This window comes from Henckelia pumila, chromosome 3 (assembly GCF_033568475.1).
Source record: "Henckelia pumila isolate YLH828 chromosome 3, ASM3356847v2, whole genome shotgun sequence".
In the NCBI taxonomy this organism is placed as follows: Eukaryota; Viridiplantae; Streptophyta; class Magnoliopsida; order Lamiales; family Gesneriaceae; genus Henckelia; species Henckelia pumila.
In genome coordinates, this window is record NC_133122.1 from 7,893,989 (window position 1) to 7,918,009 (window position 24,021).

The window sequence follows — 24,021 nt, forward strand, 5'->3', positions numbered from 1 at the left end:
AAGATGTGTTTCATGATAGCCATCCCCATGTGCTACCACATCTTACATACACTATAGTATATTCAAGTCTTTATCAAAATAACAATAGTATATCATAATATAACATTATGAAGAAAGATAAAGTCAATGCCATTATAAAAGTGTAAATTATATTAAACAAAAGATTGTTTATACATAGAGTCACAAAAGCCCTTAGCCACAAGTTGGCTAACCGGGCACCCACTCTTTCAGTCTGAGGATATTATACGCTTACGCTTGTTTCCATTTTCTCTCAGGGATCAAGCCAGAAGTTGGTTGCAATTACTGCCGCTTGGAAGCATCACTACTTGGGAGGGGATGTCAGAAAAATTTCTTGCAAAATATTTTCCTCCTGCCAAAACCACCCAACTGAAGATCGAGATCAGCACCTTCCGGCAGATGGACAATAAACAGTTATACGAGGCGTGGGAAAGGTATAAAGAATTATTAAGACGTTGTCCTAACCACAATTTTGCAGATTGGGAACAGATCGAGTGGTTTTACAACGGACTGAATGCGCCTACAAGGATTAATGTCGATTCTGCTGCTGGAGGTACTATATTTGCGAAGGATCATGTTCAGGCTTATGATATGTTGGAGGAGATGACGGTCAATAGTTTCCAATGGCCATCTGAGCGTATAGGAGTAAAGAAGCCGGCTGGAGTGTATGCAGTGGATCCTCTCACGTCCATCACTGCTCAATTATCTGCACTGACTACACAGGTAGCTTCTTTGAATAAAATTAATGTTGCAGATTCAACTGGAGTTGAAGGATCACCGGCCATAGAGCAAGTCAATTATATAAATCCAAATGGCTACCGAGGATATGGAGGCTATAGAGGTAACCCTGTCCCAAATACTTATCATCCTAGCTTGCGTAATCATGAAAATTTTTCATATGCTAACAATACTAATAAGGGTGATGGTAAGCCATCTTTGGAGGATGTGGTTAGTACTTTTGTGCAGGAATCAGGTAAGAGGATGGCGAGAACTGAGTCTCGACTTGACAGTTTGGAGATGCACATGGCCAACATGGGCGCAGTGTTGCAATCAATGGAGACTAGTATTGGGCAGTTGGCGAACGCACTGAAGGACAACAATCGCGGCCAGTTCCCTAGCAATACTGAGGTGAATCCCAAGGAGCAGTGCAATGCCATCGAAGTGCGGAGTGCCAAAGACTTTGGAGTCCAAATTCCTACTGTTTCGGATAAGAAACTTGAGGAAAAAGTTGAGGAGAAAGAGAAGGAGCTTGAATCTGAGCCAAAATCGATGTACAAGCCTTCACTTCCATACCCGCAAAGGTTCAAGAAGAAAGCATTGGACGAGCAATTTTCCAAGTTCTTGGAAATTTTTAAGAAGATTCACATCAACATTCCCTTTGCTGAAGCTTTGGAGCAAATGCCGAATTATGCAAAGTTCATCAAGGAGGTGATGTCCAAGAAGAGGAGGCTGCTAGAGAACGAGGTAGTGAATTTAACGGAAGAGTGCAGTGCGGTGCTCCAAAAGAAGATGCCACAAAAGCTTAAGGATCCAGGGAGTTTTACTATTCCTTGCACTATTGGCTCTTCTTATTTTAATAATGCACTTTGCGATTTAGGAGCTAGCATTAATCTCATGCCTTTGTCTATTTTCAGGAGCTTAGGACTTGGTGAGGTGAAGCCCACCATGATCGCGTTGCAGTTGGCTGATTGATCTATCACAAATCCGCTTGGAATCATTGAAGATGTTTTGGTAAAAGTAGATAAATTTATTTTTTCAGCGGATTTTTTTGTGTTAGATATGGAGGAGGATGCAAACATGCCCCTGATATTGGGGAGACCTTTCTTGGCCACTGCCGATGCCAAGATAGAGGTGAAGAGAGGTGCATTGTCGATGGGTGTGGACGGTGAGAGTGTAATTTTTAATATATTCATGAAGTCATCTAACACCCCTATTGAAAAATTATGCTTGATAGAGCCGGTTATAAAGTTGGAAGGTCGTTCAAAAGCCGACATTGCGGTTGATTTATCAAACGAGAGAGCGCCAAAACCACCAAAGAAGGCCACGAAAAAAGTAAAATTTAAAAGGCGGTTCGTGGAATTTATTTGGCGAGTGAAAGAGAAGGGGAAGATCTAACAGCGGTGAAAGTTGGGCTGATGACTTTAAACCAAGCGCTACTTGGGAGGCAACCCAAGCATTTTTTTTCTTTTATTTTATTTGCATTTAATTTTCAGTTTAATTTATTTTTTATTTAGATTTTTTTTAAGTATTTTTTATTTTCAATTTTTGAGCTTAATTTTTCTTAATTTTCAAAAATTTGTAGGCTCCAAAAATTTCAAATTCGAGCTAGAGGCGCGCCCGCTCCATTTATCGAAGCGCCTGCGCCTTACCTGAACGAAATTGGAGTTGTTTTGCGACTTAAAGGCGCGCCCGCGCCACTCCATTCGAGCGCCCGCGCCTCCCCTTCGTTTCACTGATACACGAACAGCGCATGACACCTGCCTAACTTGCGCCAACAAGATCACCAAGCGCGATAGCTCTTCCACCAGCGCAATCGCGCCCCTACAGGTTTCATCAGCGCTGCATCCTAGCGCTAACGAGCTCTCCAACTGCGCTCCCTCTACAGCTCCAATCTAAGCGATGTCGCCCTCTATACCCGCGCAAGAACCATGCGCTATCGCGCACTCCAACAGCGCAAGAACTAATCGCTATCGCACAATCTAAGGGCGCTGCATTATGCGCTATCGCGCTCTCTAACCGCGCTCCACCATGTGCTATCGCGCAACTTAAGGCCACTGCAGATTAATTCTGATTCAGAGATTTAAAAGCCCACGACAGTCTGCTCGTTTCCATTCCATGTCTAAATCTCACACTCTCGCATCTTGCCATCATAAATTTTCCCCTGGACAAAACATAACATCTTTGGGATTTTGATCTTCAAGGCCATCGCAAAACAGAGATTCCCAGAATTCATCTTGCTCCATCTACGCTCGTCCAGAAACAGGGTCTCGTCTAGGGTTGTCAAGTTCTCTTCTTGAATTGGTAAAAAGCTCTAATTTTCCTTCATATAATTAGCCGGGTTCTATCTGTAATGTGTGCGGCAGTTGATTTCTTCAATCTGTGGTATGGAGAATAGCCGATGATAGTTTATTTTGATATCATTTCTGTAATGCGTACTGAGTGTTTGTTCAATTGTCTGACCTAAATCTTGTAAGTTGGTTGGTGTGAAGTGTTGGGATTGTGAGAATTTCATAGGCAATTGAATTGAGTTGAATTATTGAGTCACAATGCCCCCCGAAAACCAAAGGGAAAGGATCAATTTCTTCGTCCTCTGATGTTTCATATGATAGACACAGATTTTGGAATATCACAGCAAAGGAGTATTGTTTTGATGTAATGGAGAGAGGGATGCACAAAGAAAGAGGAATGAGTTTGAGAGAGCATAGTGCGCCGGCGTTAATTAAAGCTAAGAGAAGAGGTTGGGAGACATTTGTTAGGAGTCCACCAGATGCTGTTATATCATTGATTCATGAGTTTTATGCAAATTTGATGGTCAAAGACGTGAATATGAAAGTTCGAGTTCGAGGAAAATTGGTGCCTTTTGATAAGAGTACAATTAACAGTCTCTATGAAATGCCGGATTTGGACATTTCAGATGATGAGTATGAGGCATTTAAGAATGAGTCATATCCAGATAATATTGTAATTCAGACTTTGTGTCATGAAAGGGCGGAATGGAAGAGGAATGCAAAGGATGAAGCTGTTACATTTCCATCCATCTTTCTTAGAAGAGAAGCGAATAATTGGCATGAGTTTGTGGCTGCCAGAATTTTGCCGTCTGGGCATACATCTGATGTGACTAAGGTTAGAGCTGGTCTTGTGTACTGCATTATCACCGGAAAATCTGTTGATGCTGGGAGGGTGATTCAGGAGTCTATTATTGCTGCAGTTAGGGGTTCCTCGACTATCAGTTTACCCCACTCGTCTTTGATTACTCAACTTTGCCAGTTAGCTGGTGTTGTGTGGGATGATACGGAGCAGATTCTTCCAATTCGAGGTCCTATAAGAATTACTGGTGCACTGAGACGGGACAAGAAGAAGAAAGCAGCCAGTACTTCTGAACAGGCAGCTGAACCACTACAGCCCTCTGAGCCACTACCACACTTTGAGCCAGCACCTTCCCATTTGGAAGGACCTATGTCACTACCGACGCATCCGGCCACTGAGTATTCTACTCGTGATGATTCTACGGCCGTGCTTACTCAGATGAAGAAGCAGTGGAAGATGATGCGAGCACATATGACATATATGCATGACTTCACTGCCGCTCTCGCCCAGAATTATCCGCCCACTGTTGTGCCTTATCCAGCTCCTCTGCAGTGGTCTTCGGATGATACTACTGCTGCTGCACCTTCTTTCCATGGAGATGATGATGATGACGCCGAGTCCTGATGCTCGGTGTCGAAGGTATGAGTACCTTGTTCTTTTTATTGTTTTTAATCATTAGGGACAATGATTACATTAAGTTTGGGGGGGTGAATCAATGTTTGATTTAGTTGTTTGGTTGTTTGGTTGAAAGTTGAGTTTTGAATTTCATAGATAAAATTTTTGTTGAGTTTAGTTGTTGTTGTTGAGTTGAGTTGAATTTAAAAGAAATCGAGAAAGAATTGGATGCATGGCTGCTGATGAAAAAAAAAAGAAAAAAATGTTTTTTGTGCTATAACTGAAATCCATGATTGTTTGCCTATCTGACAAATATTTTTTGAAAAAAATGGAACCAATTGGATGAACAATTTCCTATATACTCTGTGATTAATACTTGAATCTGATTTTTGAGACATACAGACATAGATATGATTGAGACATTGTTTGAAATTTTGGGCCTAATTTTCATTGAATTTATCCTTAGTTGCCGATTTGAGCCTACACGTATATTAGTACATTGAGGTACGAGAAAATCTGAAATTTTTGTGAAAATCATTGTTAACTGCTGATGATTATTCTTTTCTGCACTGATTGATATTTGTATGAATTAATTGTGGAATAAGACTTGTCTAGAACTAGTTCAAACACTCTTCGAGGCGAAATACGGGCAAAACTGAGATTAGGAATGATTTAGGCAATTTTTCTGAATGTGTTTGAGCCTTTCAAGCTACCCTGAATTGCATGTATCTCTAGTACCTTGTTTGAGCTTTATTGAAAATCGAATGGCATGCATGTAAACGTGTGATTAATCCCCCATTCGTATTATTTCAAGGTCCTACATTGACTACCTAAATAGCCTATACACTAATTCCTACCTTTAAGGGATTAATTTGAATGACAACATGTTATATGCTCCTAGTTTATTTGTGAAAAAAGGAATGGTGTGGTGGTGATTTGAAAAGAAAAATAAAAAAAGGTAGTAAAAAAAAAAAAAAAAAAAGAGAGATGATAGAGTTGTGAAAGAAGATGAAGTTGAGAAAAAAATTAATGAAGTGAATTGAAGAGAAAAAGTGTGAAATTGTGAATGAAAAAGGAGTCGTAATTGAGCATAAAATTATAAATTACTCCTTATTTTTGAATTCTTATCCTTTATTTGTAGCCGTGAGCCAGGCCTTACATGATAAGCTGATTAAGTCCTATTGACTGAGTCTCAGTTGCCCAATATACTAGTGGAGAAGAGTTGCAAGAATTTAGCCTATGGACTGTTGATTGATGCTTTTAATGATTATGAATTTTGATCGAAACACGCACACACTATTATTCTTTGAATTTACCTAATAGTGAGTGTTTTTGATTCATAATCTTATATTTGATCCTATGCTATCCTTGAAAAGTCCTCATGATCTATAAATGTTTGAATTGAACTTGGATAAGGGTGTTTTGAACTTGAGTTGCGGAGATTGTGAGTTTATGCGGTTATTTTGTTATGACTGAAACTTTCAAGTGTTAGTAGGTTGGATGAGATTGGATTTGAAAATTATTTGAAATCATTGCTGAGGCCATTGCTCCATAATATTTCTTGACTATTTTTGTTGGTTTTTGAGAGAATGAGTTTTTGGAATTTAATAGTTTTGCTCGGGACTAGCAAAAGTCTAAGTTTGGGGGTATTTGATAAGTGTATTTTATACACTTAATTTATATATGCTTTTAATTGTTAATTGCTTGTTTCGAGCAGATTTATGTGGTGATTTTGTTGTTTTTTTGTTTGTAGAAAATTATGGAATTTATGTGGAAAATGAGGAAAAATGAGGAAACATGGGAAAAATAAGATTTGAGAGAAAAGAATTAAAAGAATAAAAGGGAAGAAGAAAAAGGAAAAGAAAAGAACGATCAGACAAAAGAAGAGAAGGAATAGTGTTGGGCCTTTCTTATTTGGGACAAGGTTCAGCGCTTGTTGTTAGCGCTCCAAGATGTGCTAACGCGCAATGCTATGTTTCTGAGAGAATTGAGATTTCGAGTTGAGGGCGCGCCCGCGCCGTTCTTAGAGCGCCCGCCTTGTAGCTGTTTGGAAAGTTTTATTATTTCGGGTAATTTTTATGGGCTTGTTTTTGTGGGCTTTTGCTGGGCGATATAAAAGGAATTGAATTAAACTTGATGGAGAGAGCCGCCACACACTTAAACACTACACATCAGAGATTTGATCATGAGATTTCTGAAGATTTCTTGAGGATTTTGTGCTTTACTTGAAGAACGAAGACGGAGATCGATAGACCGGACACGGCGTCGACGACGGATTTGTTTTTTTTATCTTTATTTATTTAATTCTAAATATATGTTTGGATTTTTGAACATGTTTTATTTTATTCAGAATTTTATTATGAACTAAATTTTTATAGTCTAGAGGTCGGATGGAACCTGATATAGACGCTTTCATGAATTTTTGATTTTATTGAATTGAGTTTCTTCTAGATTGATTGTTTTTTCTAGAATTGATTGTCTTTTCAATTATCTGATCAATAATTGATTTGTTATATTTATTTGAAATCATTGCTCGGGAGAGGGGATTTTGAATAGGACATTAGAAAATACACTGTTAATTATTTATACAGCTCGGGAGAGTGTATAATTTTAACAGAGCTTTTAAAAAGAACATTGTTTTGTGATAGATCACTGCGATAAATTCTTAATAGGAATATTGGAATTTAATTGTAGTTGATAAACATTATTTGTTGCTCGGGAGAGGGAAATAATATACGTAAGTGTTCTTGGTTATTAATTGATTGGAATTCATGAAAATTAATCATTTAGGATTGACTGTTGTTGAAACCAGGTGAAATCTATACCTCTAGACCATTTTTCTCTGATTGATTTTTAATCTGAAAGTTGTGTGCGTGCTTTTAAATCTCTTAATTATTTTATTTTTATTGCAAAATTCTCAAAGTTTGATTTTCTAGATAAAGTTTGGACTATTCTAATTACAAGTACTAAATATTTTCATTTTACTCCCTGTGGGATCGATATCTGAATTATTCACTATATTAAAACTTGACACTCGTACGCTTGCGAAGTAATTTTCACAATATTTATCAACTGTAAAATATGAAAATTTACTTGCTAATTGTATTCATTTGTGATGTTTGGGGGTTGAGTAGTTTGTGGAAAGATTTGGACGGTAATTATTGGTTTCGGGCACGATGGTATGTTATTCCAGAAGAGACAACTGCGGGAAGACAACCTCATAATTTCAGGAGGGAGCTCTATTTGACTAATGATTTTGCTGATATTAATGTTTACGATCAAACGTGAATTTTTATCCACTAATAGATAATAGATTATAGATAGATAAAATCGTAAATTTAGATATTTGGAAAAAAAAAACTAAATGTTTCTTAGCAATTATTACAGTTTTATTTGTTCTAAACCTTTAATACTTATCTTTTCTTTTCTGCAAGAGTAATATTTTCCTACCCCTTCTAATACCCACGTCTCAAGGAAACCACATCACGTTTCTTATTCAGTGACTAAAAGAAGTTTTTCTCGTAATTTACTCCATTCTCAGATATTCCCAGCTCTTTCACTCCGGGCTCTTGATTCCAAATCTTACCACCCAATCTTTGCATGTCGGGCTCTCGGATCCTAATCTTTCACACAAGGTATGGACTCGAAATTCTTCCTCTTAATGTTTCTGTTTTTTGTTCATCGTTGTTAATGTTTAGTTTGGGTTTTTGAATTTTTATATATTCATTTTTTTTTGGATAGCAGGAATAGGCTTACTTTGTTGGGCTTTCAGTTTGAAATATTTGCACCTCAACTCTATTGCAATAGGTACGGCTTCGGGTACCTGTGTCACGATCTCACGATTTCTCTGATTGTTGATGATTTTTTGTTTACAATTTTATTTCAGTTTCTACTTTATATATGTTGGAATTTTTTGAGGCCAGCAATATTCTTTTAGGTCAAGAAATCATTATCTATTTATCAAAAATTCGCTTTTTTGTAGGCCTCAAACACGCTTACTTTGTTGGGCTCTGGATTTGGAATGTTCGCACTCTAGCTCTAAATTACTTTATTATTCAATTTTTTTGATTTATGAAGTTGTTTTTATGGTTTTTTATTATTATTATTTTTGATCTCTTTCTCATATTCATCGGCATGAAAGTAGTAGGATGATGATAACAATTTGTTTCTCTGCCACGAAAATTTGCTTCTTCTTCCAAAACTGAATATTGAATGTTGAACTTCATTGAGGCAGTGGGCATTATTTGAGATCCATGATCTTATAATTCATTAAAAAACGTCTGAAATATTTTAGATTTCCTTATTCAGTTTTTCAGGCTATGGACCATCTGCTACCAAGCAGAGAGCAATGAATGGTTGGTTGTTCTGAATTTCAAAAGGCATCAAGGTAATTTTTCATGGTTAATCAATCATGAAATTTTACTCCAATGTAGGGTTGGTTGTTCTTCTGTAAAATTCATGTTTGGCATTGAGCTTAATTATTTTTTGCACTGCATATGCTCTTAGTAACATTTATTCAGTGTTGCAATAGTTTTTAGTTATAGGATTTTCAGATCCTGTTTCCGATCCAACAGCCGGAAAATGACAGAGACACCAATGACTAAGAAATCCAGGTCTTCTTCAAACAATCTGAAGCACTCCATTTCTCCACCAACTCCACAAATCTCAACCACCACCGCTCTCCGTCGCTCCCTTCGCCTCACCTCCGTAACTCCAGAAAAGTACCCACATTCGACTCCCAAGAATCGCCTGAATTCCCTCCTTAACTCACCCACCACCATTTCATTAGCCCCCGCTTCGCCACAACTCAATGAATCCAAGAGAAAAAGAAAATGAACAAAATGAACAAAATGAGGGTCTCGAAACAAAAAGGGCTCGATGAATCCAGACAAAAATGCCCGTCATCGGATTGGCAGAAAAAAAAAGGGTCTACTATAAAAAGGTTGTTTATGATGGAGGCGAGTTTTCAGCAGGGGAACATGTTTATGTGAAGAGGAGAGAAGATGCAGCCTACGATTATGAGGATCCGGTGGTGGAGGAATGTAGGGTGTGTTTCAAGCCTGCTGGTAAGAGGATTATGATTGAATGTGATGATTGCTTGAATGGGTATCACTTGAGGTGCTTCAAACCGCCATTGAAGGAGGTTCCAGAGAGAAGTTGGATTTGTAATTATTGCGAGACGAGAAAATCAGGGAAAATGGTAGAGTTCCCGGAGCCGCCTAAGGGGAAGAAGAGGGCTAGGACTGCAAGGGAAAAGTTAATTTCCAGCAATTTGTGGGCTGCTCATATTGACAAATACGTACCATTGGTTTATTTTTTTATCAACTGTAAAATATGAAAATTTACTTGCTAATTGTATTCATTTGTGATGTTTGGGGGTTGAGTAGTTTGTGGAAAGATATGGATGGTAATTATTGGTTCCGGGCACGATGGTATGTTATTCCAGAAGAGACATCTGCGAGAAGACAACCTCATAATTTGAGGAGGGAACTCTATTTGACTAATGATTTTGCTAATATTAAAGTTTATGATCAAACGTGAATTTTTATCCACTAATAGATATAGACCTGGCCAAGGGCCGGGTTGGACCCGGACCGGAACCGACCACTAGGCGGTCCGTTCCCGGTTTTTCCTTTGGAAAACCGCCGACCCGGCGGGTTGGCCGGTTCAACCCGGCGGGTCCGACCCTCCGGGTTCGCCGGGTTGACCCAACGGATTTACCTTTTTAAAATAATATTTTAATTTTATTTTAAATAATATATTTTTGATATTCATACATGGGTGAGATTTGAACCCAAAACCAAATGATTTGGGTCTTCATTCTTGCCATTAGGCCAAGTGTAATTTGTTAATATTATGTGATTGAATATAATTAAATGTAATAATATTTTTTATATAAGATGTTTTAAGTTTAAATGTAATATATTATTTATTGAAATAAATAGAGTTTTTAATTGAGATAAATAGAGTTTTTAATATAAGATGTTGAAATATAATATATATTTTTATTGAATAAATATAATAAATTTTTTATTGATATATATAATTTTTAATATAAGTTGTGAAAAGTTGAAATGCAATATATTTTTTATTTAATAAATATATATATATTTTTTATTGAATTAGATAGAGTTTTTAATATACAATGTTGAAAGTTGAAATGCTATATATTTTTTATTGAATAAATGTAATATTATAAGATGTTAAAAATTGAAATATAATATATTTTTATTTAATATATGTATTAGCTTTTTATTGAGATAATGAAATATTTAATAGAGTTTTTAAAGTTCAATATTACAAGTTTTTTATTTTTAATTTTTTTTTTTTAAAAAAAACAAGGGTCGAACCGAACCCGGAACCGCCGGTTAACCGGACCCGGACCGGCGGTTCTGGGACCCGGACCGAAATCGGCCACGGGCGGGCCGGTTAACGGTCGGCCTATTGCTGACCCGAACCCGGCCCGTGGCCAGGTCTAAATAGATAATAGATTATAGATAGATAAAATCGTATTTTTTAATATATTTTGAAAAAACAAATTAAATGTTTATTAGAAATTATAGCAGTTTTATTTGTTCTAAACCTTTAATACTTATCTTTTATTTTCTGCAAGAGTAATATTTTCCTACCACTTCTAATACCAACGTCTCATGGAACCCGCATCACGCTTCTCATTCAGCGACTAAGAGCCCGTTTGGATTTTGTAGAGATTTTTTAAAATAAGTGTTTTTAAAAGTTACAATTTTTTGGCTTTTAAAAAAGCTCTAATTTTGACTCAAAAAAGTGCTTATTTTTTTGGTCAACCAAACACCTTGTTAACTGAAAAGCACTTAAAAAAGTGCTTTTTTTACCTGACTTTTGTAACCAAACGGGGCCTAAAAGAAGTTTTTCTCTTAATTTACTCCATTCTTAGATATTCCCAGCCCTTTCACTCCGGGATCTTGATTTCAAATCTTACCATCCAATCTTTGCATGTCGGGCTCTCGGATCCTAATCTTTCACACAAGGTATGGACTCGAAATTCTTCCTCTTAATCTCTCTGGTTTTTGTTCATCGTTGTTAATGTTTGGTTTGGGTTTTTGAATTTTTATATATTCATTTTTTTTGGATAGCAGGAATAGGCTTACTTTGTTGGGCTTTCAGTTTGAAATATTTGCACCTCAACTCTATAGCAAAAGGCACGGCTTCTAGTACCTGTGTCACGATCTCACAATCTCTCTAATTGTTGTTGATTTTTCGTTTACAATTTGCTTTCAGTTTCTACTTTCTATATGTTAGAATTTTTTGAGGCTAGCAATATGCTTTTAGGTCATGAAATCATTATCTATTTATCAAAAATTCGTTTTTTTGTAGGTCTCAAACGCGCTTACTTTTTTGGGCTCTGGATTTGGAATGTTCGCACTCTAGCTCTAAATTACTTTATTATTCAGTTTTTTTTATTGATGAAGCTGTTTTTATGGTTTTTTATTATTATTAATTTTGATCTCTTTCTCATATTCATCCGCATAAAAGTAGTAGGAGGATGATAACAATTTGTTTCTCTGCCACGAAAATTTGCTTCTTCTTCCAAAACTGAATATTGAATGTTGAACTTCATTGAAGCAGTGGGCATTATTTGAGATTCGTAATCTTATAATTCAGTAAAAAAACGTCTGAAATATTTTAGATTTCCTTATTCAGTTTTTCAGGCTATGGGCCATCTGCTACCCAGCATAGAGCAATGAATGGTTGGTTGTTCTGAATTTCAAAAGGCATCAAGGTAATTTTTCATGGTTAATCAATCATGAAATATTACTCCAATGTAGGGTTGGTTGTTCTTCTGTAAAATTTATGTTTGGCATTGAGCTTAATTCGTTCTTGCACTGCATATGCTCTTAGTAACATTTATTCAGTGTTGCAATCATTTTTAGTTATAGGATTTTCAGATTCTGTTTCCGATCCAACAGCCGAAAACTTACAGAGACACCAGTGACTAAGAAATCCAAGTCTTCTTCAAACAATCTAAAGCACTCCATTTCACCACCAACTCCACAAATCTCAACCACCACCACTCTCCGTCGCTCCCTTTGCCTCACCTCTGTAACTCTAGAAAAGTTCCCACATTCGACTCCCAAGAATCGCCTGAATTCCCTTCTTACTCACCCACCACCATTTCATTAGCACCCGCATTGCCACAACTCAATGAATCCAAGAGAAAAAGAAAATTAAAAAAAAAAACAAAATGAGGGTCTTGTGACAAAAAGGGCCTCGAGGAATCCAGACAAAAATGCCCGTCATCGGAGTGGCAGAACAAAAAAAAGGGTCTACTATAAAAAAGTTGTTTATGATGGAGGCGAGTTTTCAGCAGGGGACCATGTTTATGTGAAGAGGAGAGAAGAGAAGACGCAACCTCTGATTATGAGGATCCGGTGGTGGAGGAATGTACGGTGTGTTTCAAGCCTGCTGGTAAGAGCATTATGATTGAATGTGACGATTGCTTGAATGGGTATCACTTGAGGTGATTGAAACCTCCATTGAAGGAGGTTCCAGAGGGAAGATGGATTTGTAATTATTGCGAGGCGAGAAACTCAGGGAAAATGGTAGATTTCCGGAGCCGTCTAAGGGGAAGAAGAGGGATAGGACTGCAAGGAAAAAGTTAATTTCCAACGATTTGTGGGCAGCTCATATTGAAATGTACGTATCATTGGTTTATATATTTATCAACTAAAAAGTGAAAATTTACTTGCTAATTGTATTCATTTGTGATGTTTGGGGGTTGACTAGTTTGTGGAAAGATGTGGACGGTAATTATTGGTTCCGGGCATGGTGGTATGTTATTCCATAAGAGACATTTGTGGGAAGACAACTTCATAATTTGAGGAGGGAGCACTATTTGACTAATGATTTTTTTAATATTAAAGTTTACGATCAAACGTGAATTTTTATCCACTAATAGATAATAGATTATAGATAGATAAAATCGAAAATTTTGATATTTGGAAAAAAAAAATAAATGTTTATTAGCAATTATAACAGTTTTATTTTTTCTAAACCTTTAATACTTATTTTCTTTTCTGCAAGAGTAATATTTTCCTACCCCTTCTAATACCCACGTCTTAAGGAACCTGTTGGAAAACTGGCGAGTTCCCAGACCAATTACGATTGATACCCGGTGCAGCGGAAGTTTAAAATTTTTTCATGGAACGTTTCCATGGTGTGGGTATCAACCATACATCGATTGAATTACGTGTGTGTAAAATTTAAATAACAATTAAATAAATTTTACCTCAAATCTCGCAACGAGATTAATGGACACCAACAGAACAATTCTGCTCTTGTTGTCTCTCCCTGGAACCGATGAACGCCTTCAATCAGGTCCACGAACAGAGGTTTAATCCCTCTGATAGATTGCACTAGAAAATCTATCAGAAGTTTTCTGCGAAGAGAATACACGAATTTGATTCGTTATTCCTGACTGCAATTCAAAATCACAGACCGGAATTTCTCGGGCAGAGTGAAGGGGGGGGCGGCCGAAATATGTTTGAGAGAGAGGGTAGGGTTTTCGAAAATTGCTCTCAAAATAATGACCTGTTGTTGTGTAATTTCTGTACTGAAATAACTTATTTATAATGCAGGCCACTAACACCTTAGGGCCCATTAGTCATAAGCTGGGGCCCGACAAGCAAAGCCCGCTCGTTCAGAAATTAATATAAAATTCATCGTGACTCCGATTGCTGAAACGATTTCACCAATGTGCACAGAAACCATTTCTGCACGTTTTAAAGTCAAAATAAATTTTCCTGAATCCGAATTCAGTGGTTTCCAAAAATGTCCATCCCTATGTCATTTTAGAAAATCCTACTCCCTTACTCTTATTTAAGAAGTCCAACTCCTTAGTTCATTAAATTTAACTCTTTAAATTTAACTATCTCAACGGGGATTAAAACTCCATTACACTGTGTGACCCTCAATGGTTCAGGGATACAGCTAGCCGTGGGCTCACAACTCCTTGTGACTCGGAACAACACTTTCCGACTTGCCCAACGAATCATGGTAAAGCGCCTAGCAACATCGCCCCATGATTCCCTAGGTATCACTGATAGTGCCTACAAGAACCAGTAGATTTTGGTTAACGTACAGTACGGTCCCTTCATCCATATATCCCGATCGAATCAACAACCATTGGTATATCGAGAGTCGCTCAAGATTCGATAACTATGCAATACATCTTGAAGATCAAATTAGTGACATCGCATGTGCTACTAAGAAACCATTTCTTAAATCACATCAAGTACTCTGGCCAGAGATTTGTCACACTAATATCTCCTCAGATCGCATAGGATATCCACACTCGCAAGTATGTGGTGAATCCTTGACAACAATGCATTGACTCCTATATGTGTCGTAACTGTACCCAATCTCGACACCTGATGACCCCCTCAGAGTCGGTAAACGAGTCAAAGCACAGTACTAGCATATAGAGTCTCCATGATGTTTCAAGTCGTAAGGACTAATGGTGTACAACCAAAACCGCGGACTTTATCCACTCGATAAGTGATAACCACTTGGAAAGTCCGGATAGGGTAGTTCGACTATTCATCCTATGAATATCCATTTGCATGCTTCGAACATCTCCATGTTCCCTACCAATGAAACGTGGTACTCCGCATCGCAAATGCTAGTCTCAAACTCGAGCGATCCTTATCCTTATTATCGGACGGCTCAATCGACTAGGAACGGTTTTAGAATATACAGTGACTATAAGATGTATTTCATGATAGACATCTCCATGTTCTACCACATCTTACATACACTATAGTATATTCAAGGTCTTTATCAAAACAACAATAGTATATCACAATATAACAATATGAAGTAATATAAAGTCATTGCCATAAAAGCGTAAATAATATTAAACAAAAGATTGTTTATACAAAGAGTCAACAAAGCCCATAGCCACACAGTTGGCTCACTGGGCACCCACTCTTACAATCTCCCACTTGCCCTATAGCCAACTAGTCATACTACGTAGACCCATTGCTTCGCGATGTTTGTCAAACAATGGTCCTGGCAAAGGCTTAGTAAGTGGATCAGCGATATTGTCTGCAGAGGCCACTCGTTCGACACTGATGTCTCCTCTTTCCACAATCTCCAGGATTATGTGGTATTTCCTCAGTACGTGTTTGGATCTTTGATGAGACCTTGGTTCCTTTGCTTGAGCAACGGCACCCGTGTTGTCGCAGTACACCGGGACTGGACCAACAAATTCAGGAATGACGCCCAACTCTTGGACGAAATTCCTCATCCAAACGGCCTCTTTAGCAGCAGCTGATGCTGCAATGTATTCAGCCTCAGTGGTGGAATCCGCTGTGGTGTCCTGCTTGGAACTCTTCCAAGAGACAGCACCACCATTGAGCATGAACACAAATCCAGAGGTTGACTTCGAGTCATCCACATCACTTTGGAAGCTAGAGTCGGTATAGCCTTCCAGTTTGAGTTCTCGTCCTCCATAAACCATGAACATATTCTTAGTCCTTCGCAAGTACTTAAGAATGTCCTTCACGGCTTTCCAATGCATCTGACCAGGATTAGACTGATATCTGCTCGTGACACTCAGGGCAAATGCTACATCCGGTCTGGTAGATATCATCCCATACATGATACTACCTATAGCTGACGCATATGGTACATGTGTCATATTCTCTATCTCTGCATCAGTCTTGGGACACATAGACTTGGATAGAGAAACTCCATGACACATGGGTAGATGTCCTCTCTTGGACCCATCCATTGAAAACCGTTTCAATATGGTATCGATGTAGGTTGATTGAGTGAGTCCTATCATTCTCTTAGATCTATCCCTATAGATCTGTATTCCAAGAATGTAGGATGCCTCACCCAAATCCTTCATCGAAAATCTACCTGATAACCATATCTTTGTTGACTGCAACATCCCTACATCATTCCCAATGAGTAGGATGTCATCAACATAAAGTACTAAGAATGTCACCGCATCCTTAAATACTTTCTTGTACACGCAAGGTTCCTCCGGGTTCTTGATGAAACCAAAATCTTTAATTGTTTCATCAAATTTCTGGTTCCAACTTCTTGATGCTTGTTTTAGACCATAAATTGATCTTTGAAGCTTGCACACCTTATGTTCGCTTCCCATGGATGTGTACCCCTCAGGCTGCTTCATATAGATTTCTTCCTTAATGTCTCCATTAAGAAAAGCAGTCTTCACATCCATTTGCCATATCTCATAGTCATACCATGCAGCTATGGCAATAAGGATTCTTATGGACTTGAACATAGCAACTGGTGAAAAGGTTTCATCATAGTCAACTCCTTGCCTTTGAGTATAACCTTTCGCCACCAATCGCGCCTTGTAGGTCAATACCTTACCATCAGGCCCAAGCTTTCTTTTGTAGATCCATTTACACCCTATTGGAACAATTCCATCGGGAGGATCCACTAAAGACCAGACTTGGTTAGTATGCATCGAATCCAATTCAGACTGCATAGCTTCAAGCCATAAATTCGAATCCGCATCAGAAATTGCTTCCTTGAAGCTTCTTGGATCACATCCAATGTCGGGTTCATCTTGACCCTCTTCAAGAAGAAGACCATATCGAACTGGAGGTCTAGAAGTCCTCTCGGATCTTCTAGGTGCAGGCGTGTCCAGCAATGGTTCCTGAGGTGTGGGATCGTTATTTTGTATTTCGGGTTCTTCTCGAACTTCTTCGAGTTCCATCATCTCGCCTTTCTTATCCAAACCTTTGTTTCAGCAGGATAATAGAAATAATATCCGATTGAATTCTTCGGATACCCCACAAAATAACACAAGCTGGATCGACTATCCAACTTATCTCCCACTGTCCGCTTCACGTAAGCAGGACATCCCCAAATCCTCAAGTACGAATACTTAGGAGCTTTGCCATTCCATAACTCGTATGGAGTTTTGTCCACTGCTTTAGTGTGGACGTTGTTCAACAACAATACCGCCGTTTCAAGCGCATAGCCCCAAAACGAAGGTGGAAGCTCAGTGAAGCTCATCATAGATCGAACCATGTCCAACAAAGTTCGATTACGACGCTCCGATACACCATTAAGCTGTGGTGTCATAGGAGGAGTCCACTGAGAGAGAATCCCATTCTCTTTCAGATAGTCCAAAAACTCGGTACTCAAGTATTCTCCACCTCGATCCGATCGAAGTGCTTTAATACTTTTACCTAGCTTGTTTTCTACTTCAGCCTTGAATTCTTTGAACTTTTCAAATGCTTCAGACTTATATTTCATTAAATATAAATACCCATACCTTGAATAATCATCGGTAAAGGTAATGAAGTAGGTGTGGCCATGTTGAGTCCCTACTCTAAATGGACCACAAACATCTGTATGGATCAAATCCAACAGATTTTGACTACGCTCAGGCTTCCCCTTAAAAGGAGATTTAGTCATTTTCCCTTTTAGGCAGGATTCACAAGTAGGTAGAGAGTTAATATCAGACATATCAAACATGCCCTCTCCCACTAGCTTGTTCATCCTCCTTGAGGAAATATGACCTAGTCTAGCGTGCCAAAGGTTTGCCGGGTTTTGACTATCGATTTTCCTTTTGTTTGTTGTCGCCGGTTTGTCAATACAATTCACTGGAACGTCTTTTAGTTTTAAATTATATAGATCGTTTTCAAGTTGTCCATTTCCAATTAAACATTCATTCTTGTAGATATTGCAAATCCCATTCACAAAATTACAAGAATAACCATCTCTATCAAGCATAGAAATAGAAATAATGTTTTTAATTAAATCTGGCACAAATAAAACATCTCTCAACAATAATTTAAAACCATTATGCAAAATCAAACAAACATCTCCAATGGCCGTAGCTTCAACTCTGGAACCATTCCCGAGCCTCAGCTGGGTCTCACCCATTCTAAGCCTGCGACTTCTTGTCATCACCTGCAAATCATTGCAAATGTGAGATCCACATCCGGTATCCAATACCCAAGAAGTTGTATTAAGTGACATGTTTATTTCGATATAGAACATACCCTTTGCAGTTCCCAACTGCTCAAGATACTCCTTGCAGTTGCGCTTCCAATGACCCGGCTTCTTGCAGTAATGGCAAACATCCTTGGATTTTCCATCGTTTGAAGCCTTTGTCTTTTGCTTCTTCTCGGGTTCCACTTTCTTGGGTGGGGCAGAACGTTTCTTGCCCTTCATACTTGGCCCCTTCTTAGCAGAAGATGAGGAGCCCACCAAGAAAGCTGGCTTATCCTTCTTAAGTGTGGATTCATATGTAACGAGCATATTGACCATCTCTTCAAGGGTGGCCTCTATCTTGTTCATATTAAAATTTATCACGAATCCATCAAATGAAGAAGGAAGAGATAGAAGCAGCAAGTCCACATTGAGTTCATGCTCCAACACCAAATCAAGGGTCGCTAACTTCTGTATGAGCCAAATCACTCGTACCCCATGATCACGGACCGAAGTCCCTTCACGCATGCGGCACGTCATCAACTCCTTAACAGTAGAGAACCTTTCAGCCCTCGACTGAGCCCCAAAAAGTTCCTTGAGTTGCGTGTGAATGTCAGCAGCATTCACCGTGTCCTCAAATCGCCTCTGGAGTTCATCAGACATCGAGGCTTGCATATAGCATTTGGTCTTGATGTCATGGTCACACCATGCATCAAGTTTGGCCAATTCCTCCGGACTTATGTCAGCTGGTGCTTCCTTCGGAGGTGCTTTCTCTAACACGTAGAGCATTTTCTCCGAAGTTAAGACAATCTTCAACTTCCGGAACCATTCCGTATAGTTGGCGCCAGTCAGCTTGTTTTGTTCGAGGATCGAGAATAAAGGATTTGGCGAATTCATTGTATGAAATACTGAAAAGGAAAAACAGACATATATCAATGATTGTTTAACAATTTACTAAGACATAAAATAGGCGAATTTAATTTTATGAATCTCACTCCCACTATTTTAACGATTTCACCACCCTCTAGTGAAAACGGGAAACTTTTTCCTTAGTGAGAACATGGAGTCCAATTGACAAACTTATGGTCCCGAATAATATCAGCCAACCATAATTCTCAAAAGGTAGAGCCCAATTGCTTCCAAAGCAACCCCCATGTGTTTACCTCATGTCCAATAAGGGCCCAATAATATGACGCCGTTTAAAGTGACATGTCAAGATGACCCATCAATATTAAGTTGTGATGGACGGTCGCCATGTGGATCCCCCAATAATATGAGCCGATCCCATGGGAGTTCCACCCAACTTACAACATTTGTCGATCCAATGTACAGCTTTCCGACGGACGGGCCCCCCCAATAATATGAGCCGGACCGTATCCGCGGGTAGCATCACATACATTGACCGTTGATGGAAGGTAGGAACATTTAAACAATATTTAAATTTCCTTTATTTATCTTGATATAAATTTTAAATCATATTTAAAATGAGGGATTTTATTTATAAAAATATTTGTCTCATCATATTTAATTTATTGCATGCATTGCCGGATTCACGCAATTTATGTCTAAACATGCATACAATCATAATATCACATATTATATAGGATGATCGATTCCATTTCTAATTGACCCGTGGTTGCCAATCACGGGTCTTAGTCCAATCCTAGGTAATATGCAGTATGCAAATGCAATCCTATTACATATGCTTCCAATTTACATTTCTTCAGTCTTCATTGTCTGCTGGGCCCACCATCTTCAAATCTTGATCTCCCACTAAATCTAATGTATTTACAATTAAATAACAATGACAAGTAGGGGATACATTTTAGGGGGTGGGAACGGGCTATAAACCAAGCCCACTTTTATTACATATGACATTCATATCGGGCCATAAACCAGGCCCATTAATAAAACCAACAACAATAAAGACAAAATGTAAATTCCTAACATACACCTACAAAATTGGTCATGGCAATCGATCATCCTTATCCAATAACATTTAATTCAAAATTAATTTATTGGATAACATGCTGTGGCAATTCAAATTTAAACAAGATAAAATCATATTTTATATATAAAATCACATTTCACATATAAAATCATATTTTATCTCCATATCAAATAAAATCATATTTTATCTATAAAATCCAATTTTACAAATAAAATCATATTTTATCTAATATATCATAAGATCATATCTTATCATCAATTGTACCAAAATAATTGATTTCAAAATTCAATTTACGGATAAAATATTAAAATTTTCCAAAAATTCAAATTTATCCAAAATCAATTTTAAAATTTACGGACTCGAACAATTCGATCCGAAATCTCGTGAACCAATCAAAAACAATTTTTGATCGGACCAAAAATAAAATTTTAAATATTAAAATTAATAAAAATATAATTTTTCCCGCGGGCCACCCGGGACACTCCCGGGTTGGCCCGCACCCGGGGCGCGCGCCGGGGGCAGCCCGGCTGCCCCCTTAGGGCAGCGCCTGGCGCCGCCCCTGGGCGGCGCCGTGCGCTGCCCTGGGCGGCGCCGAGCGCCGCCCTGCGCAGCGCCTGGCGCTGCGCTGGGCGGCGCCGAGCGCCGCCCCTGGGCAGCGCCGAGCGCTGCCCTGCGCAGCGCCCAGCGCTGCGCTGGGCAGCGCACAGCGCTGCCCTGGGCGGCGCCGTGCGCCGCCCTGGGCGGCGACGGTCGCCGCCTTGGGCGGCGCCGTGCGCCCCCTTTGGGCGGCGCCGTGCGCCGCCCGGGGCAGCAACAATTGCTGCCCCACCGGGCAGCGATCCAATCGCTGCCCGGGTTTTGCCCCGAAAAAAATTTTTTTTTTATTAAAAATATTTATTTTGTTTCATAAACCGAGACTCAAAAATTTTGTACAATTGATTATTCAATCGATTGATCTGAGCAACCTGGCTTTGATACCACTGTTGGAAAACTGGCGAGTTCCCAGACCAATTACGATTGATACCCGGTGCAGCGGAAGTTTAAAATTTTTTCATGGAACGTTTCCATGGTGTGGGTATCAACCATACATCGATTGAATTACGTGTGTGTAAAATTTAAATAACAATTAAATAAATTTTACCTCAAATCTCGCAACGAGATTAATGGACACCAACAGAACAATTCTGCTCTTGTTGTCTCTCCCTGGAACCGATGAACGCCTTCAATCAGGTCCACGAACAGAGGTTTAATCCCTCTGATAGATTGCACTAGAAAATCTATCAGAAGTTTTCTGCGAAGAGAATACACGAATTTGATTCGTTATTCCTGACTGCAATTCAAAATCACAGACCGGAATTTCTCGGGCAGAGTGAAGGGGGGGGCGGCCGAAATATGTTTGAGAGAGAGGGTAGGGTTTTCGAAAATTGCTCTCAAAATAATGACCTGTTGTTGTGTAATTTCTGTACTGAAATAACTTATTTATAATGCAGGCCACTAACACCTTAGGGCCCATTAGTCATAAGCTGGGGCCCGACAAGCAAAGCCCGCTCGTTCAGAAATTAATATAAAATTCATCGTGACTCCGATTGCTGAAACGATTTCACCAATGTGCACAGAAACCATTTCTGCACGTTTTAAAGTCAAAATAAATTTTCCTGAATCCGAATTCAGTGGTTTCCAAAAATGTCCATCCCTATGTCATTTTAGGAAATCCTACTCCCTTACTCTTATTTAAGAAGTCCAACTCCTTAGTTCATTAAATTTAACTCTTTAAATTTAACTATCTCAACGGGGATTAAAACTCCATTACACTGTGTGACCCTCAATGGTTCAGGGATACAGCTAGCCGTGGGCTCACAACTCCTTGTGACTCGGAACAACACTTTCCGACTTGCCCAACGAATCATGGTAAAGCGCCTAGCAACATCGCCCCATGATTCCCTAGGTATCACTGATAGTGCCTACAAGAACCAGTAGATTTTGGTTAACGTACAGTACGGTCCCTTCATCCATATATCCCGATCGAATCAACAACCATTGGTATATCGAGAGTCGCTCAAGATTCGATAACTATGCAATACATCTTGAAGATCAAATTAGTGACATCGCATGTGCTACTAAGAAACCATTTCTTAAATCACATCAAGTACTCTGGCCAGAGATTTGTCACACTAATATCTCCTCAGATCGCATAGGATATCCACACTCGCAAGTATGTGGTGAATCCTTGACAACAATGCATTGACTCCTATATGTGTCGTAACTGTACCCAATCTCGACACCTGATGACCCCCTCAGAGTCGGTAAACGAGTCAAAGCACAGTACTAGCATATAGAGTCTCCATGATGTTTCAAGTCGTAAGGACTAATGGTGTACAACCAAAACCGCGGACTTTATCCACTCGATAAGTGATAACCACTTGGAAAGTCCGGATAGGGTAGTTCGACTATTCATCCTATGAATATCCATTTGCATGCTTCGAACATCTCCATGTTCCCTACCAATGAAACGTGGTACTCCGCATCGCAAATGCTAGTCTCAAACTCGAGCGATCCTTATCCTTATTATCGGACGGCTCAATCGACTAGGAACGGTTTTAGAATATACAGTGACTATAAGATGTATTTCATGATAGACATCTCCATGTTCTACCACATCTTACATACACTATAGTATATTCAAGGTCTTTATCAAAACAACAATAGTATATCACAATATAACAATATGAAGTAATATAAAGTCATTGCCATAAAAGCGTAAATAATATTAAACAAAAGATTGTTTATACAAAGAGTCAACAAAGCCCATAGCCACACAGTTGGCTCACTGGGCACCCACTCTTACAGAACCTGCATCACGTTTCTCATTCAGCGACTAAAAAAAGTTTTTCTCTTAATTTACTCCATTTTAGATATTCCCAGCCCTTTCACTCCGGGCTCTTGATTCCAAATCTTACCACCCAATCTTTGCACGTCGGGCTCTCGGATCCTAATCTTTCACACAAGGTATGGACCCAAAATTCTTCCTCTCAATCTCTCTGCTTTTTGTTCATCCTTGTTAATGTTTTGTTTGGGTTTTTGAATATTTATATATTCATTTTTTTTTTGGATAGCAGGAATAGGCTTACTTTGTTGGGCTTTCAGTTTGAAATATTTGCACCTCAACTCTATAGCATAAGGTACGGATTCAAGTACCTGTGTCACGATCTACCAATCTCTCTGGTTGTTGTTGATTTTTCGTTTACAATTTGCTTTCAGTTTCTACTTTCTATATGTTGAAATTTTTTGAGGCCAACAATATGCTTTTAGGTCAGGAAATCATTATCTATTTATCAAAAATTCGCTTTTTTGTAGGCCTCAAACACGCTTACTTTGTTGGGCTCTGGATTTGGAATGTTCGCACTCTAGCTCTAAATTACTTTATTATTCAGTTTTTTTATTAATGAAGCTGTTTTTATTGTTTTTTATTATTATTAATTTTGATATCTTTCTCATATTCATCCGCATAAAAGTAATAGGAGGATGATAACAATTTGTTTCTCTTCCACAAAAATTTGCTTCTTCTTCCAAAACTGAATATTGAATGTTGAACTTCATTGAGGCAGTGGGCATTATTTGAGATTCGTGATCTTATAATTCAGTAAAAAAAGTCTGAAATATTTTAGATTTCC

The 24,021-nt window shown here is 38.6% G+C and overlaps 1 pseudogene; it reads left to right on the forward strand.

The window, feature by feature from the left end:
• The first annotated feature begins 9,021 nt into the window (after nucleotides 1-9,021).
• LOC140888044 (origin of replication complex subunit 1-like) overlaps nucleotides 9,022-24,021 on the forward strand; it is a 41,840-nt pseudogene continuing 26,840 nt past the window's right edge.